General features: G+C 47.3%; 1 pseudogene; it reads right to left on the bottom strand.

Annotated features, from left to right (window-relative positions):
* Window positions 1-3,907: 3,907 nt before the first annotated feature.
* LOC120045878 lies at window positions 3,908-5,945 on the bottom strand (annotated as a pseudogene).
* Between the last annotated feature and the right edge of the window lie 530 nt (window positions 5,946-6,475).

Genomic DNA, 6,475 nt, shown 5'->3' on the forward strand with positions numbered 1-6,475 from the left:
TGGCAGCATGAGTGAAGGATGCTTTGTTGCGGAATAGGAAGCCGATTCTAGATTTAATTTTGGATTGGAGATGTTTAATGTGAGTCTGGAAGGAGAGTTTACAGTCTAACCAGACACCTAGGTATTTGTAGTTGTTCACATATTCTAAGTCAGAGCCGTCCAGAGTAGTGATGCTGGACGTGCGGGCAGCGATCGGTTGAAAAGCATACATTTAGTTTTAGTCTAGTTTTACGCCTGCAGGCTGTCAATTACAACACCATAGGTTTCTACTAATGACATATTTAAAAGGACAGATCAATTCCAAGGGCTAATAGGTGACCCTTTACCAAGGGACACTGGAAATGTGTCCCTGCCCATTTTTTGGTCATCGCACAGGTTTAAAGGGTGACCGTTTAACAGCTCTGCTGTGTTTTAGTGTGTTTATAATACACTATGTATCCACTGTCCACGCTATGTTCATGTGTACTACACATGACTTCACTCCAGGGCCACAACCCTTTCTTTAATTTCAACTCAAAACGCTAGAGGTTTCTGACTCTGAACATATCAGACTGCTTATGTTGCCGTTGTTGCTGTGTGACGGATCGCTGTGACGTCATTAAAGGTCACTCCCCCCAGCTGACCTCCTGGACAGCATACTGTGTGTGTCACCTCAGTGATTTATAGCTTGTGTCACTTCACAGGAATCAGCTCGCTATATGATTTTTGTCTCAGACCTACAGGGCCTCTGACTATTGGAGTTTAAAGCTGTAGTGGCTGGCTTCAGAAAGCCCCAACGTTAATTCAAAGCATTCTTGACTAATCTCATTCCCAGATTCCAGTTTCAGTGTTTGGGCTGTGATGATAGTACTATGCATATATCTATATGGAATGTGTGCACACACACACACACAATGACACAAATATTAATTTCCACAAAGTTTGTCTTTAGATATTTTTGTCAGGTGTTACTATGGAATACTGAAGTATAATTACAAGCATTTCATAAGTGTCAAAGGCTTTTATTGACAATTACATGAAGTTGATGTAAAGAGTCAATATTTGCAGTGTTGACCATTCTTTTTCAAGACCTCTGCAATCCGCCCTGGCATGCTGTCAATTAACTTCTGGACCACATCCTGACTGATGGCAGCCCATTCTTGCATAATCAATGCTTGGAGTTTGTCAGAATTTGTGGGTTTGTGTTTGTCCACCCGCCTCTTTAGGATTGACCACAAGTTCTCAATGAGATTAAGGTCTGGGGAGTTTCCTGGCCATGGACCCAAAATATTGATGTTTTGTTATGGCAAGGTGCTCCATCATGCTGGAAAAGGCATTGTTCGTCACCAAACTGTTCCTGGATGGTTGGGAGAAGTTGCTCTCGGAGGATGTGTTGGTACCATTCTTTATTCATGGCTGTGTTCTTAGGCAATTATTTGTGAGTGAGCCAACTCCCTTGGCTGAGAAGCAACCCCACACATGAATGGTCTCAGGATGCTTTACTGTTGGCATGACACAGGACTGATGGTAGCGCTCACCTTGTCTTCTCCGGACAAGCTTTTTTACGGATGCCCCAAACAATCAGAAAGGGGATTCTTCAGAGAAAATGACTTTACCCCAGTCCTCAGCAGTCCAATCCCTGTACCTTTTGCAGAATATCAGTCTGTCCCTGATGTTTTTCCTGTAGAGAAGTGGCTTCTTTGCTGTCCTTCTTGACACCAGGCCATCCTCCAAAAGTCTTCGCCTCACTGTGCGTGCAGATGCACTCACACCTGCCTGCTGCCATTCCTGAGCAAGCTCTGTACTGATGATGCCCCGATCCCGCAGCTGAATCAACTTTAGGAGACGGTCCTGGCGCTTGCTGGACTTTCTTGGGCGCCCTGAACCCTTCTTCACAACACTTGAACTGCTCTCCTTGAAGTTCTTGATGATCCGATAAATGGTTGATTTAGGTGCAATCTTACTGGCAGCAATATCCTTGCCTGTGAAGCCTTTTTTGTGCAAAACAATGATGACGGCACATGTTTCCTATCAGGTAAGGTTGACAGAGGAAGAACAATGATTCCAAGCACCACCCTCCTTTTGAAGCTTCCAGTCTGTTATTCGAACTCAATCAGCATGACAGAGTGATCTCCAGCGTTGTCCTCGTCAACACTCACACCTGTGTTAACGAGAGAATCACTGACATGATGTCAGTTGGTCTTTTTGTGGCAGGGCTGAAATGCAGTGGAAGTGTTTTTTGGGGATTCAGTTCATTTGCATGGCAAGAGGGACTTTTCAATTAATTGCAATTCATCTGATCACTCTTCATAACATTCTGGAGTATATGCAACAGGCTTTGTGAAAATTAATATTTGTGTCATTCTCAAAACTTTTGGCCACGACTGTACACACAGATGTTCAACACAAGTGACAAAATCACCAACACATTCTGTCAGAGTCTCTTTATGAATGGAAAGCAGCAAACGGCAGAATGCATTTCAGTATACCATTAGCATCAAACTATACATAGACACTTACTGGTATGTTAGGATATGTACATCTTTTCAAATGGCGAGATAACAGATAAGGCAGGGAGTGCTTCAAACAGCATGGCCTTGCTGCCCCCTAGGAAGCCTTCCTCCTCCTCTCCTCCTTTCGGTTTATGTAACGCTGTACATCAGATCTCAATTCTGACTCACATGCATCCTGCCTATTACTTAAAAACTGACCTGATCTCCGAATGAAATGAGAAAGAGTGAGGAGGAAGAAGAATATGAGAAGAAGGCGACGAAGAGGGAGGAGGTGGAGGATGAAGAACATGTTCCTACTGCTGTAGGAAAGAGGCAAAGAGCAAGAGAAAATCAGATGAAATGAGAGATAGTGGGAGAAAGAGCGAGAGATCAGACAAGAGGGAAGGGTGAGACTTGGCTGGAGGGAGAAAGGAGGAGGCAGGGAAGTAGTAGGCAGCTTGTTGCTGGAAATAAGAAATGTACAGTGTTTCTCCCTTCTGTGTGTGGGATTGCTGCAGAATTGCTGAATGTTACCTACAGTTTATACAGTACAGGCAGAATCACACATTAGTTCCTACACAAATGGCTTATAGGCAAGAGATTTGATCTATAGGCAATAAGATTTGATCTAATCTGATGTGATCTGGCTTCTATAATGTGACACATCCAAACCCTAAGTGCCACCCTGATCCAGTCTGCTCCAGTTATATCTGCATTATTTCACATTCCGCGATTTGCTAGCAGGTATATCACACTTACAGTATGAGCCACATACACTCTTAGATAAAAAGGAGCTATCTAGAACCTAAAAGGGGTTGTCAGCTGTCCCCATAGGAGAAGCCTTTGAAGAACTATTTTCGTTCCAGGTGGAAACCTTTTGGTTCCAGGTAGAACCTTTACCACAGAGGGTAATACATTGAACCCAAAAGGGTTCTCCCTGGAACCAAAAAGCGTTCTCCTATGGGGACAGCTGAAGAACCCTTTTGGAATCTTTTTGTCTAAAAGTGTATGTCTGGAACGTGGCTTGGGTTTTGGGTGTACTGTACTGTAACCGCACTGAAGAGCACAACAGCCACAGCATTTCTGACTGAGTTTATGCTGGCCAATCCCCAATGTATGATTTTGATGCAGTGAGGTTTTGTTTAGAGTTGGTTAGGCAACAGAGGAGTATGCCATAAGCAGCGTGTAGCCTGGACGGTCCATTATATCACCAAGTACAAATTTAAAAAAAAATATATCCCTCTAGGTGTCTGAGTGTCATTCTGATTTTGTCCTGTTGATGGGCGGATGAGACGTCAACAAAATCACCCTCAACATCAATCTTACAGTTGCACCCTCCTTGGTGGCCAGGGGACAGCCAGTGACTAAGATCCAGTCTCATGTAGGTCTGTCCATCCTGCCTGTCTGTCCACGTGCTCCTTCCATCCCGCTGAGGACTAAAAGAACAGAGAGGACCTCTGCATCTGGGTGCCCACATGTTTAAAGAGGGCTTGCAGTTTGCACACCTTACAGTGCCTCATCTTACTACTATTCCACTTCCCTCCCTCCCTGCTGCCCCCTGGCTACTCGCTGCCCGGCTTACCCAGCCAGGGTGTCCACATCCCCCCCATGGAGCTGAGGGGTCCACCATGTGGTCATCAGGTGGGTTTCGGGGGTGGGGGGGGGGGGGGGGAACGGCCGTCTGGTTGTACTCGGCCAGTCTGCAGTATCTTGACCACCTCCGGCCGTGCATCAGCCAGGTTTGACATCTCATAAGGGTCCCGGCGTTGCCCCATGTCCTGCCACTGCTGAGCCCCCCCCCGGGCAGGGTCTGAGGGGGCACACAGTCACCCACATTTTCAGTCAGCAGCTTCCAGTCCCCAGCCCGTAAGGCTGCCCTCACTGCTGTGTCCCAGATGCCGAAGCTGTTGAGGGCCTGCAGTCTGCCTCACTGGGCCGTCGAGATACCGGGTCGATATTGAACAGGATCTCAGTGCGGGGGTAGGGCAGCCCCTGGCTGATGCCCCCCCACACCAGAGACAACGGGGGGAGGGGATACCAGTCAGAAACATGGATCAGCGCTTTGCTCACCTTCCCTTTCCGCTTCAGGAATGGACTGTGGACGAAACCCACTGCTCGCACTCCCCCTTCCCAGTAGGTACCCTTCTCTCCACACATGGTCCAGTTGCAGCCCCCAGAGAAGGGCTGGCCCCCGTTGTCTGAGGAGTAGACCAGGACAGAGTTCTGATAGAGGCCTCTGGTCCTCAGCTCCTGCACCAGCTCCCCCACACTCTCGTCCACACAGCTCAGAATAGCTGCATAGTGTTGTCGCGGGCAGTTGTCCGGGTTACTGCAGCGTCGCAGAAAGTGGTTTGGTGCCTGCAAGGGTGTGTGGATGGCCTGGAGTGCCAGGTACAGGAAGAGGGGCTACCAGGGGTCATGGGCCATCAGGATCTTCTGAACCCTGGATGGAAAGAGGAGTAGGCCACCAGGTCTGGGTTACTTCTTTATATAACTGAGACGTTATGTAAATACATCAACTCTGTTGTGTCCAAATCTTTGAAATAGCCGAAGACTTTGAAATGCCCAATTATAATCAAATGCGAATCACTTTATCAAGAACACTCTAAAAACCTCTTCATTCCATTTCCAACTTGCACAGTGGTGTATTAGTACTAGACAAGCTCCTTTTCATACATGAATTACAACATCACGAAAGATGTGTGTAAGGGCTGGCCTCACCTCTTTATGTAGAGTGTTGTGGAGCAGTTACTGCTCAGCTCCAGGTCCTGCTCAGCTCTCCCCGTCGTGCAGGTCAAAGCCACAGGACTCAGCCTGGTCACAGCTCTGACAGGAGAAGTGATCACCGCTGCCAGTCAGGGAGCCTAAGAAGCTATGGAGGCTGCGGCCCGTGGGCAGGTAGCCCGGCCGGCAGAAGCCCAGGTGCCACTTCCCTACCATCTGGGTGCTGTAGCCTGCCTCCTGCAGTCGTTCAGCCAGGGTGGGCGCATCCGGGGGCAGGCACAGGGACTGGCGCGCCCGGATGATGGAATGCTGGCGGCCCGTGTGGATCTGGTACCTGGGGAAAGGGGGAGAGGAGGGGAAGGTGAGATGAGAGCTAAAGCAAGATTGTCAGAACCAATTTATTGTCAGGGATCATGGTTAGAACCTTCAAACAATTGTTCTAAACACATACATACCTATTCAAAACAACATGCAATGTTCTGACAGATCACTCCTTTATTTAGAAGCAAGGTTATAAGAATGCACAAGAGTTTGAGAAGAATCATTCCATTCAGGATAATATATAATAAGCCAGTACAATAAATACATTACTCACCGTCCAGTCATGAGCTGGCTGCATGAGGGCGAGCAGATTGGCTGGACATAATAGTTCTCCAGCTTCACCCCCTCCCCAGCCAGCTGGTCCAGGACTGGAGTGTGGACTTCCGAGCCATGGTAGTCCACGTCCCCATAGCCCTGGTCATCCACCATGATTAAAGATGAGGCGGAGAGGCACGGTGGAGAGCATGCCAAGACGCATGAAAGCTGTGATTAAAAATCTGGGTTATTCCACCAAATATTGATTTCTGAACTCTTTCTATGTAACGTCCTGACCAGAGTTCTTATGTGTTTTGCTTGTTTAGTGTTGGTCAGGACGTGAGCTGGGTGGGAATTCTATGTTGTGTGTCTAGTTAGTCTGTTTCTGTGTCCAGCCTAATATGGTTCTCAATCAGAGACAGCTGTCAATCGTTGTCCCTGATTGAGAATCATATATAGGTGGCTTGTTTTGTGTTGGGGATTGTGGGTGGTTGTTTCCTGTCTTTGTGTTTTGTCTGCACCAGCTAGGACTGTGACGGTTAGTTTGTTTTGTCATTTTGTATAGTGTCTTGTTTTGTGTTAATTAAATAATGGAAAATTACCACGCTGCACATTGGTCCTCAGATCCTTCTCGCCTCTCCTCGTCTGAGGAGGAGGACGACTTAGACTGCCGTTACATTCTACGTTAAAACATTCGTATTGTG

The sequence above is a fragment of the Salvelinus namaycush genome, chromosome 4 (genome assembly GCF_016432855.1).
Source record: "Salvelinus namaycush isolate Seneca chromosome 4, SaNama_1.0, whole genome shotgun sequence".
NCBI lineage: Eukaryota > Metazoa > Chordata > Actinopteri > Salmoniformes > Salmonidae > Salvelinus > Salvelinus namaycush.